This window comes from Eurosta solidaginis, chromosome 2 (genome assembly GCF_040869045.1).
Source record: "Eurosta solidaginis isolate ZX-2024a chromosome 2, ASM4086904v1, whole genome shotgun sequence".
NCBI lineage: Eukaryota > Metazoa > Arthropoda > Insecta > Diptera > Tephritidae > Eurosta > Eurosta solidaginis.
The window spans coordinates 243865635-243878134 of record NC_090320.1 but is presented as its reverse complement, the minus strand read 5'-3'; the positions used below and the strand labels follow the sequence as shown (position 1 = coordinate 243878134).

At 34.8% G+C, this 12500-nt stretch overlaps 1 protein-coding gene across 4 annotated transcripts in view; it reads left to right on the top strand.

Moving 5' to 3' along the window:
* Positions 1–693: 693 nt before the first annotated feature.
* Positions 694–12500, top strand: part of dmGlut (Dietary and metabolic glutamate transporter) — a 125321-nt gene continuing 113514 nt past the window's right edge. For 2 of the 4 annotated variants that reach the window (XM_067767451.1, XM_067767446.1), the window contains exon 1: positions 694–871. The gene's annotated coding sequence lies outside the window, so the exon portion shown is untranslated. Of the gene's footprint in view, positions 971–12500 lie in introns of all 4 variants that reach the window. The other 2 variants (XM_067767447.1, XM_067767449.1) reach the window with 2 other exon arrangements.

Below are 12500 nucleotides of genomic sequence, written 5' to 3'. Positions count from 1 at the left end.
GCAAAAAGTGTTGTATGCACAGATTGTATATTGTATTGAAAATTTTATTACATTTTAAAACATTCAAACCGTTTTGGAATTGTTCAATTCGTTTTTGAGATATTTATGATTAAGTGGACCCAATTTTTTTTTTTGCAAAAACCGTTATTCGAAAATATTTCAAAAACGTTACCATAGAATTAGAAATAACCTTGATTTTCGGAATCAGGGGGTGATTTTACATAGGAATTTCATAATGGCGTCTCTGGTGCAGAAAAAAATTGGAATTTGTGATCCAGTGTGATATTTACGTCGCTAAACTGCCTTTTGCGGTCTGTGTGATTTAGCTTGCACTATTAACAAACAGCCACGACTGCGACCATAGCAAAGAGTTACGCTAGTTGGTTGGCATGTTGCGCTCACACACTTAAATACACCGATGCTCACTTTGTTTTAACATGCACTCGGTTTTTAACTTAACATTCAGATATTAACTAAGAAGTCTGACAGCGGCTTACTGTTTTTACATATATAACATATAATTAAAAAAGCTTTGCTTGTGTTCTGAGCTGCTCTTTATTACTAAGTTTTTTTTTAATACTTATTCACTTTTGTATAATATGAGACTGTATGAGGGTGGTTAGTTAGGGCTTTCCTACCTCAACTCTATATAACTCAAAAATGCAATAAAAGAGCTGTCGTTTATATGGCTGTGACACAGTCGTTGTTCGATCGCGGCTGCTAACAGTTGGCGGCTTTGTGGACCATTGAATTAAATCATTTTTTTTCTCTTAATATTTTTACTAAATTTTTTTCGCGCGTGATGGTGCGAAATTAATATAAATATATATCGGATATGTTGTGTAAATAAAAATATAAAATAAGAAAACAAGTTAGTATATGAAGTGCGTAAAAAATTATAAATAATAATTATTGTGAACAAAATTATGTACTTAAAAAAATTTTGTTGGAATTCCGCATGCCTGCTAATGTATATAAGTTTATACATATAAGTATATGTACTTACCGGTTAATATATTTTTAATCTGTTCCGTGAAGCAATTAAGTAAGAGTCAAATGGCAATAAGAAAGACACTTCAAAACAGATTAGAATGAGATAAGCAAATATTTGACTGGCGCATATGTTCGTTAGTGAGTGATTCAAACAATAATAAAAATACAACAAAAAATCCTTAAAAACGAAGAAAATAATAAAAAGTGCGCGATTAGATTAAAGTAAATAAAGCCAATGTCTTGATTGCACGTGATAATTTTTTGTTCCTATTTAGGTACTTTTACTTTTAAATCACAAAAAAAATATTAATAGACCCATTTGCATGGACCTTTTATGAGAGTTTTAAACTATTTATTTTTTTTTTTAGTTTTCATTCTATATAATTGAATTTATTGATTTTGGGTCAAAATTTAAATTTTTTTACTTAAAAAAAGTTTATAAATAAAAAAATATGTACTAAAAAACAGAAAATATACTTTTGTAATCAAAACCACAAAAACTTATTTTATGTTAAAGAATTAGAGTGGGGTTTTGCATAAATAACAAAGAATGAAAGAAAAAAAAATTTTGGAGTTCAAAAAAAAAAAAAAAACAAAAACCTGATATTGTTATACGGCAACTTCACGACGAATATCCTTAAATTTTTTTCTTGATGTTCGAAAATTTTTAAATAAAAAAATTACATATTTTAATCAAAAAACTGAAAATACCGTTAGAAGAAAAAACAAACAGTAAAGAAAAAAATGCTAACAACTTAAAAATATTTCGCGAATTTAAGTGCGGAGGCAAAAGTTTAAAAACCCAAAATGATATTTTTTTAAGTCGGAAACTATTATACAGTAACTCCCAGACGAATGGGAGTGGCCTTAAATTTTAGTATGACAATTTTAACTATTGAAAATGGCGTTAAGTTTTCAAATTTTTTTTTTAAATAAATCATTTTCTTTTGTATTTTTCGAAAAGTTATAAAAAAAGACAAACAAAACATTCGAAATCAGAAAACTGTTTGATTTTGGTAATAAAAAATTTAAAACAAGGCGAACACTGTGAAGCAGAAACTTTCAGATGAATGCAGACAGCCCTAAGTTTTAGTTTGACAAATGTAGCAATTACAAAAGGCGTTAAATTTTTAGAATTTTTGTAAAATAAAAAAATTTTTTTTTAGATCGCGGGTTCGATTCGAGTTCAAGGCGTCACAATAATTATTTTATTTTATTATTGTTAAATTTTTTGTTTTGAATGAAAAATTTTTTTTAAATAGAATAGAAGAAAGAAAAAAATTTAGACAACTGCCAAACCTAGGCCTTGAGCTCGATGCTATCTTACAAATCAGTAGGCCGATATAACAACAAAAATATTTTTTTTATATATTCGAAAGTGTAAAAACGTACATATATGCAGATCCGGTACGTTCCGGTATCAAGCCCGGCCATCTCGGGAACGATTTGTTATGACCACATGCGACCTTCTGGGCCATCCCGCCCTCACACCCCCTAGATCCATGAGGAGTTCAGGGTCGCCAGAGCCTCGGCTGTTACATAGGTGAGGTTAACAATTGGGTTTGCAGAAGCTATATATTGCGCTGGCAACCTGAAAGGGTTGCGTTACACAACCCCTTGAATCTATTTGGTATTTTAGTCGCGTCTTACGACAATCATACCTATTCTAACTCCCTAACCAGCTCATATTGCTTTATACATTTCTTTGTTATTCATGTTAGAGAAAAACGGCGATGGTTACTAGGACATGTTTCCGAATTTCACTTCTTCATCTGCTAGCTTTACTGGAGCTGTGGTTTGAATTTGAAATCTCCAACATTCATGCCTCATGCTGGTGTAAAGGCAGATGCCTGTTCCTCTGAGGCCCGGTTTTTCAGTAATTGGTTAAGCTTACCTTAAACTAAGTTTACTTAAACTCTCGTCAAATTTTAAGCTCCAGTTAAAGTACTGAGCAGTTTTTCAGTCACAGTATAAGGCCGCCTTTGGGGTATGCTTTTTCGTGCGGCAACATTGGTTTTTTTTATTATCTACATAATTTGTTGATACGGCAATGGCTGGATTTTGTTTACTCAACAAACAGGAAAAGCAAAGATTCTCCAGCGAAATATATATCTAGTTCCGGAAGTGATGTCCAATATCTTTATTTAATTATTCTTAAATCAGATAGTTCTCGAGTTGATATCCAACTACATTCTCCAATCACTATCCAACCTTTGAGAATTTTGTGAAATTAAAAGTTTCCGAGTTGATCTCCAACGTCATTAATATTTTCCAATTGTTATCCTAATTTTGAGAGAGTTTGAGAAATGTACGGTTCTCAAATGAATATTCAACACATTTCTCCAATTGAGTTGAGGTGGAGTTGAAAAAAATCTCCAGGGTGGTACCACCAAAACCAGCAGCTGTTTATACTGGTTGATAGCAGTAATGAAGCGTAATTAATCAAGAATAAATTATATAGGCAGCCGCCATGGTGTGATGGTAGCGTGCTCTGCCTACCCCACCGAAGATCCTGGGTTCACGCCCCGGGCTACATATGTACTGTATAATTAGACCAGATGTCGGTAAATAGTAAAACAATTGTTCGCACTCAATTCACACGTATTCTTATTATCTTTAGTTTAGTAGTCGCTGAGCATTTGGCGCAGTAACATCGATTGTGTGCGTCGCTCTCAATGTCGAATATTGTCCATATGTATATTATGAGTTAACAAAAATTTGTATTAGGGGGTGTATATTCTGCAAAAAAATGTATCTTAGGATAAACCATTATTTTACTGAGTAGAATTGAAAGAATTGAAAAAAAATATATAATTTTAATTTAAATAAATTTAAAAATTTATTTAAATTGCTTGCTAATGAGCGAATGAACAACGCAAAACGATGCATGAAATGATGTGCGCGATCATCGCGCTCTCACTAACACATCTGCATTTTCATTTTGCCGACGTCTGAATTAGACCTTTAGGTTTAAAAATGATCGTTCAGTACTAGCTGTAGTCAGAGGAATTGTAAGAAAAAACAGTAATGCAGTGCATACTTCAGGAAAGCTGCAAGACGAAAAATTATTTTTTTATTATTAATAAATCAGCGATGTCTCTAATACACGACGATTTGTCTATTTCGTCTGTCAAAGTGGATCGAAAACTGAGAATCTCTCTGGCAATGATTCAGATATGTTTTTTTTATGTATCTCAATAAATTCTAGAGCTTTTTTTAAAATACCAGTGTCATTAAACATTTTTAAGGTGGAAGGCTGTAAACACTGGAATTTGGAACAATTTCATTCCTTGGATTGAAACGCGATTTCAGTTGGTTTATAATGATGTTCAATACTCGATAAACTATGTTCACCTTGAACAAACTTTCCAAATCTTGGAGACGCTCATCTTCTCAAAGCTCATCAAAATAGAGTTTTACCACACTCTGGCGAGTTTTAGAAAATTCAGGGGTGATGGTGACTATTCGCTTCCATATTTAAATTTTCATGTTCATGTCGATACCTTTTCAAATTCTTCTAGACAAATTTTCACACAATCTTACAAATTGTCAAACTTTTGAAGGCATTTGAAAGATCGGTGGCTTTAGACTGAAGTGCTCTAGGTGCAGCATCTATAGTAAGAGGATCTTGCAATGGAAAACCAGTAAAATAACAAAATTGTAGTTTTCGATCTTCTTTTTGAGTGAAACAGCTTTATTTTTTTCATCTGATTTGCAATTTAACAGAATGTATTCGTTTGCGCATAAGGGACTTCAACCAACCGAACTTTTAAAGCAAAAACGACATCATAACGTCCTGCCCAACTAATAGTTTTTAATTATTTTAATGTTATTATTATAAAATAATACCACATTACTACCTTTCTGAATTATGAAGTAACGTGCAGGAAAATAACGTCTGCGGATCTTCAGAGTATAACGTTGTCGCCAACTAAGGAATATGGAAACATACTGCTAACGTTAATGAGATAATTGAGGATCTGCAACAATATCACGAAGTTGACGTTGAGTATCTGGGAGGCTTGAAATACGAAATTCGTGAAACGGTCTGAAGACCTAACATTTATCTATGTAAACTAAGCGTTGAGGTAGGCTCATTGATCAGCAAGAGGCGACTGGTGTAAAAATATATAGCGCAAGAGGTTCTACAGTAACGATGCTTCAATAAATCAGAGCTTATAGATTTACCTGATGACGAAAAAAATACGCTGGCTTATCAGAACTTTATTTTAAACAGTTCTGGCTAATCCTGGAAACGTTTAGACAAACATGAAATATTCCCAGTTGCATTTTCAAACCCAACAGAAATTGTTCTGACTTTCCCTTTATATGCACCTGCCTTTCCTCTGTTTAACCATATTCCTCTCCCCTCCGCATTTTCTAGTTTACCTTAATCCACTAAATCAATTTCCCTATCCTTTTCATTCTTCCGCAAATCTTCCCGCTTTTCGTTTTACTCTTCCCTCCTTGCTCTTTTCCAAGTCTATCTCACTATTACTCTTAATATTATCCATATTCTTAATCTTTCTTTTACATAGGTATGTAAAACAGTGTATTTAAAAATAAACTTAAAAAAGGTGATATATTGAACAATTACGTACAAACCGCCAATAAACTCCTAATCTAATCAGCAAAAACTTCGTCGTTATATTATACTTAAAACACAGTAAAGTTATTAACCAATAAAATTAAAATTACTTATCGTTCACAAAAAAAAAACGACATAAAAATTTTGTAATTGTACATTAAAAACGTATTATATAATAATTAAAAAAAAAATTATAATTTACAACCTACAGCCAGTCTTTATCAATGGAGTTGTTCTTACCAAATCGTTCGCAAGCTGTTGTTGATGATGTTAATGTTGTTGTTATGTTTCCTCTTCATGTTTTAGATGCAACTACCCTGTTAGCAAATCTTGACCGAAATTGAAGCGGGAAAAACAGAAGTGGTCAATTTTAACCATGGCGGAACCATACAAGGTGGCAGCATGGTGACATACCTACAAACATAAATAAAATTACCATGTACTTTGTTTTTGTAAATTCGATGGACTAATGTCAAAATCGTACTGCGCCGGAAGTTGATGTTTCAAATCAAAATAAAAAAGTACAAATCAGCTGTCCCGTGCTGCCACCTTGTATAGTTCCGCTATGATTTTAAGCTGTAAAAGAGAAGAAATGAGAGAAAACATCACAAACATATGAACATATCGAAGCTCATAGCTCATAGTAAGCATCCGTTATTGTCAAGACTAGTTTTGCGATAAAAATTAATAGAAACGCGAGTAAAGAGAAACATTTACCATATTTATTGGCTATCAGTCAACAAATGCACTCTTCCATCTACAACTTTATATGAAAAAAATTCAGTCGTTATAAGCCCATTGGGGGAGGGTTTGAACCCTCAAAACCCCCCTTGCGCACGACCCTCGTTTTGTCTATCAGAGGGCACGTAATAATAATTAAAATGAGAGTTAAATTTGGGATTAGAAAATATTTTTTTCTTAATATTGTGTAGATTTCTCGAAGTTATAAAAGGGAGTTGGAACTATCGATAGTTTGCGATATTTAAAAGAGCTATCGAAACAAGCCGGTTTCGGTGTTGTTCCATCTTCAGTGTAATATTTCGTTATGACACTGAAGATGGCACAACACTGTAACTCGATTTACTCTTAGCAAAATTGTATAAACTATGACGGAAAATCATTCCAATACATAAACACCAAGGTTAGCTTAGGTTGAACCGGGCAGCACTTTACATAAAGTAAATGAGAACATAGTGTCACCAGAACTACCAAACTGAAAACCCCTATTAAAATTCAGGACCTATAATATAAAATGGCTCCGTCCTCGTGACAAATACAAGAATCTTTCTAGGACCTATACCGCTTGCTGCTTCTATATCTTAGATCTGTATTACTCTTTATAGCCGTTTTCTTAACCTAGCAAGCGCATCTCCTATCGGCAACTAGGTCTAATTTAAAACTTAGAATGCAGCGTCCAATCAGAACACCCGTCATGAACCTACAATTCTCTCTTTTTTTTATGAGTAACTTTATTAATTTACGGTCGTAAGACCTGAACATGATCGATCTATGATCAATGCCGCTTGCTGCTTCTAGATCTGTGATCTGTATTGCTCCTTATAGTTGTTATCTTAACCTAGCGACCGCACTTTCTTCATCTGCTATCGCCATCTAGGAAAACTTGTGATGTCAGAAGGCAGCGTCCAGTCAGAACTTTCTTCATCTGCTATCGCCATCTAGGAAAACTTGTGATGTCAGAAGGCAGCGTCCAGTCAGAATACCCGTCATGAGCCAACATTCCTCTCTTTTTAATGATACGAGTAACTTTATTAATATAAGGTCGTAAGACTCGTACATGATCTTCCACACTTTGCAGCCCCGCGCTTGGATCCATGATTTTCCTGCGCAGCCGATCATGTGCAATTCTCACCTTCTCTTAATTTCGTCCATCCCTATCCCGATTCTTGCCAAGAATTGCTTGTACACTTTAAGATGCTGTGCTATGCGCGATTTTTACCTTAGATGCTGCTTGGCCATCACTATAAAAGTTTAATGTGCTGCGGTTTAAACTATTTTTTTGCAGTGTTTCCACTAATTTGGTTACGGCTATTACGTCGCCTGAAAAACACTACAGTGATCTGGCAGTTTGTTTTATTTGCAGACCAGCACAGTATATCGCAGACCCCACTCCTGCCATTATTTTGGAACCATCAGTGTACACGTGTATCGCCTCGTCTGCCATTTGGGTGCTAAGCATTAATAGCCTGCATACACCCACTAATTTTTTGAGGTAGGATTTTTTTTTGTGGACTCCATAGTATAGGATAGGCTTTACATACACTGTAAATACCCATAAGAGCGAGAGGGCGATAGACCCCACGTACATTAGCAGTAGCATTCTTTTATACATATAAGGTGCCGGCGAGGCCTTCTTCACTCTCTCCTCCACGTTTAGTTTCCACGACAACTTATTGCCTAGAATGATTCCTAGATACTTTGTACAAGGTTTCTCCTGCTGGATATTTTTTAAATATTTTTTTTTTCAAAAAACTGTTGTAAAAACGTTGACGATTACAGTTTTTTGAAAAACTGTTGTAAAAACGTTGACGATTACAGTTTTTTGAAAAGAAAAATATTTTTTGGGTTTTTGGGGAGTGTTTTGGTCGAAAAATTTACCCATTCGCCATTTTTTCTTCGCAGGCTCGAAAATTATTTTTTTGGGTATGCGTAGTGGAACTTTTTTTGCTGAGCCCAAATCCTATCGAAAAATCGATGGCGCGATATCGGTTAACTTTCGTCTATACAAATCGACCCAGGTTAATATACATACATATCTATCACCTCTCATGGGCCATCTGGGCCCATTCAGTCTTGTTATCGCTCACCAAGCCCGGGCCTACCCGGTTCGTGACCGAAGTGTAAGTGCTGTCTGTTGGCTCTTTTACATCATCACCCGATGGCAAATCCCGTTTCTATAAGTACCAGGACTATATTTCCATTTGCTAAGACTTTCCTCAACCGCGCTGTTTCGCTGAAACACTCGATGTCCGCAAACACATTTTTCTATGAGAATCCATTCGCCCTGGAGACTTCACGCTTGTAGATCCTCAAAAGATCCCTATTTTCGTCCCTGCACGCTGCGGGTTCCGAGACCAATATAAATCAAAAAATAAACAAAATTTCTCAAATAATCTCAGAGAAAAATATTTATTTATGCCTTTTCGGTTAACAGTTATTTTGGAGCTTGCTTTCTACATCTTTGTTGCCCACCACAAAGTTGCCGCTTTTATTAATATTGCAAATTGTATTGTTGTTGTTCTAGTGGTCGAGGACTTTTATGTTTTGCAGTTTGTGTAGCAATTAAAAGAAAACTTTGAAACTGCAGAATAGATTTCACCAATTCGTGTGTGCTTGTGCGCCTTTTAGACGTGCAATATCAATCGGCATGTGACAATGGGCAAAGATCAACGCACAGTGGGCTGCAATCAACACTAATTGTGCATACATCGTATCGAAAGAGTTTATATTTTTGTGGCCTTTGCAAAGTTTTTATTGAACCAGGTTTGCCAAAACAGTTACAAAATATTATTTCTAAGTGGAGTTGCCACATTTGGTTATCCGCTATACCCGCTGTCTAATCAATAAACACAATTTTTGACTTAGAGAGCCAAAAATATATTGATAAGTTGGGGAAGAAGAGAGTTATTTTTCAAATAAAGGCCCACAATTTCATGGCCAGATATCTTCTAGTATTTTTATTTTTATATATCCAACTGAGCAGAGTCAGCCGAAGTGGCCCTGACCAAACTTTGGTTTCGCTCAAAATTTTGGTGCAAGAAGATTCTGTCGATTATTCACACTCCGCCTTTTTTCTCAAAATCATGCTCACCGGCATTTCTTTACCCCTCTTATTCTCCATCTTCATTTTATTTACCTCATTCAACCTCTGTCTACTTTTATCCCATGAATTTTAAATTAGAGCAAATGTATTTGAGAAAAGGGCAAAAGAATTTGGAATTGAGAAAAAGGCAAATGGATCTGAGAAGCCGACAAATGTATTTGAAAAATGCCAGAGAAAAAGGCTAATGTATTTGAGAAACGGGCAATTTTTTTTTAGAAACGGGCAAATGTATTTGAGAAAAGGGCAAAAGAATTTGGAATTGAGAAAAAGGCAAATGGATCTGAGAAACCGACAAATGTATTTGAAAAATGCCATAGAAAAGGGCTAATGTATTTGAGAAACGGGCAATTTTTTTTGAGAAACGGGCAAATGTATTTGAGAATGGGCAAATGTATTTGGAATTGAGAAAAAGCCAAATGGATCTGAGAAACAGACAAATGCATTTGAAAAATGCCAGAGAAATGGGCAAATGTATTTGAGAAAAGGGCAAAAGAATTTGGAATTGAGAAAAAGGCAAATGGATCTGAGAAACAGACAAATGCATTTAAAAATGCTAGAGAAAAGGGCTAATTTATTTGAGAAACGGACAATTTTTGTTGAGAAATGGGCAAATGTATTTGAGAAAAGGGCAAAAGAATTTGGAATTGAGAAAAAGGCAAATGGATCTGAGAAACCGAAAAAATGTATTTGAAAAATGCCAGAGAAAAGGGCTAATGTATTTGAGAAACGGGCAATTTGTTTGAGAAACGGGCAAATGTATTTGAGTAATAGGCAAATGTTTTTGAGAAAAGGGCAAAAGAATTTGGAATTGAGAAAAAAGCGTAATTATTTGAAAAATGCCAGAGAAAAGGGCTAATGTATTTGAGAAACGGGCAATTTTTTTTGAGAAACGGGCAAATGTATTTGAGAAATGGGCAAATGTATCTGAGAAAAGGGCAAATATATTTGAGAAGAGGGCAAACGTATTTGAGAAACGGGCAAATGTGTTTGAAAAAAGGGCAATTGTTGGTCAACTCAAAATTTTGTTGTCAAATCTATGATTGATATAAATTAAAATGTATCTATGTATTTACGTACGATTGTATGTACATTTTTATCTTGGCTTGCGGGAACTTGTCCTTTGCCACAAAAACCAATAAAGTGCTTTTTATCAACACGCAAAAGTCCGAGTTATATAACGGGATAAGAGAGGCAACCTGTAAAAATGTACTTTACGGGAGATATACATATACACAATTCTATATATGTCCAAAGCCCATAAAAAATAATGGTATGTGTATGTACAGTTGCAACCACGAAAATAGCACAGCCACTTTTTATCTAATTTTGTGAATTAAATTGGTTTTTTTTTTTTTTTGATATTATAAAAAAAACCTCTCAAGACCGTTTTCGAGAAAAATTTTTCGAAGATTTCGAAGTTTTTATTAGAGTTTTTTGAGCATTTTTGTGTATGCGGTTGTGTAGCCAACGAATTTTAATCGAACAAAGTAGAAGCAATAATATGCATTTGATATTTTGTTTTTAGGCTATTTGACCTATTGTGGGTTCCAGTAGCAAATAAAAAGATGGTAATTATTCCACTGTTGCGGCCCTACGTTTCGCTAGCCATCTTAGCTTCTTCAGGGGCGAAGTCTATTTATTTTTAACAATAAAACATAAGAAATAATTACATTAGTTTTTGGTCACGATTTTTTAAATTATTTACATCAACAACAATAAGGTCTCACAAAACAACAATTATAGATAAGCTAATACTAATTGAGGTACAAAAAGGACGCACATACATATATACACGTAAACAAAAATTAACATCACTCACATGATATTTTTTCTTAACTCTAAAAAATTTTGGTACCACTTGCAATGGGTATGATAGTCAGACTCATAGTACAGGTTTACAAGTATGATATGTATGAGAAGAAAACAATTCCTTTCTCTTTCTAACACACTGCCGTTTGACACTTCGGTCAGTGTCAAGCTATTGCGGAACTAAGTGGAACCTGCGTGGAACATGCGTTTGACACTGAACGAAGTGTCAAAATTACCGGGGTTGCTGTCGTAGAAAGCGACGCAGGGAAACAAAACAAGGAGCGAAATATCAGATATGGGTTGCTGTGATGGTAAATTTTTTTGAACGAATTTAGTATGAAAATGTAGTGCATCTATATGGTCCTACAGAAAATTATACAAAAGTCTTGAATTGGGGTATCTGAGGACGCGTCGTTATTCCAGTATTAAGAATACAAACTTGGGTGCTAACTTTTTCTACCCATTCAAAAGTTCTCCGCGAAAAACTGTTTGAAACCGGGGTCGACTGCAATAATCCGTCCAAAAATGTGGAAAGAGAAATGAAAAGACGCGTTTTGTCCTGTTACCAATAGTCCAAAGGCGAAAAAGTACTCGAATTATTGGAAGCGAGGCAAAAACACGTCTATTAAAACATCCCCCAACGCTTTTCGTCATGTTTTGGCAATCGTCCCCGGTAACAAATTATCACAATTTGTTAATTAAAATTGTCCAAAACATATGGATTTTAAGGAGAGATGTAATTAAGTGCTCGTTTGAAAGTAAATAAGGATATTTCTTTGTAATTTTACAATAAAAATTTTACGCAGTTTTCGTTAGCAGCTAGTACACTTTTCTTGGACCTAAGAAGTACAACAGTGCCAAATAGCATCCACAAAAAAAGCGAACAAGAACAAGCATTTTACGTGACTGTGTATGTGCGTGCTGCTACATATCCTACTTGTAGACCTGTACTATGGTCATACTAAACATAAAAATATTATAAACATAAGAGATAGCTTGCTGCAATCGCTTCTGTATCCTCCTTCTTGTTTATCGTGATTTCCCTTTTTGCATTATTCGGAGGCTCTCTAACGTGTATCGGACTTTTCCTCTTTTGTTTTTGTCTATTATTGTGGTATTCGCGAGATCAGCTGTATGTCCAGTTGATGTTATGTGTTGCGATAACGCAGTGTTGTTCTTTTTCTTCTGTATGTCAGCTTCGTGTTCTCTTAGTCGTACGCTCAGATTTCACTTTGTGGTCCCAATATATACCCGGTTGCAATTTTCGTT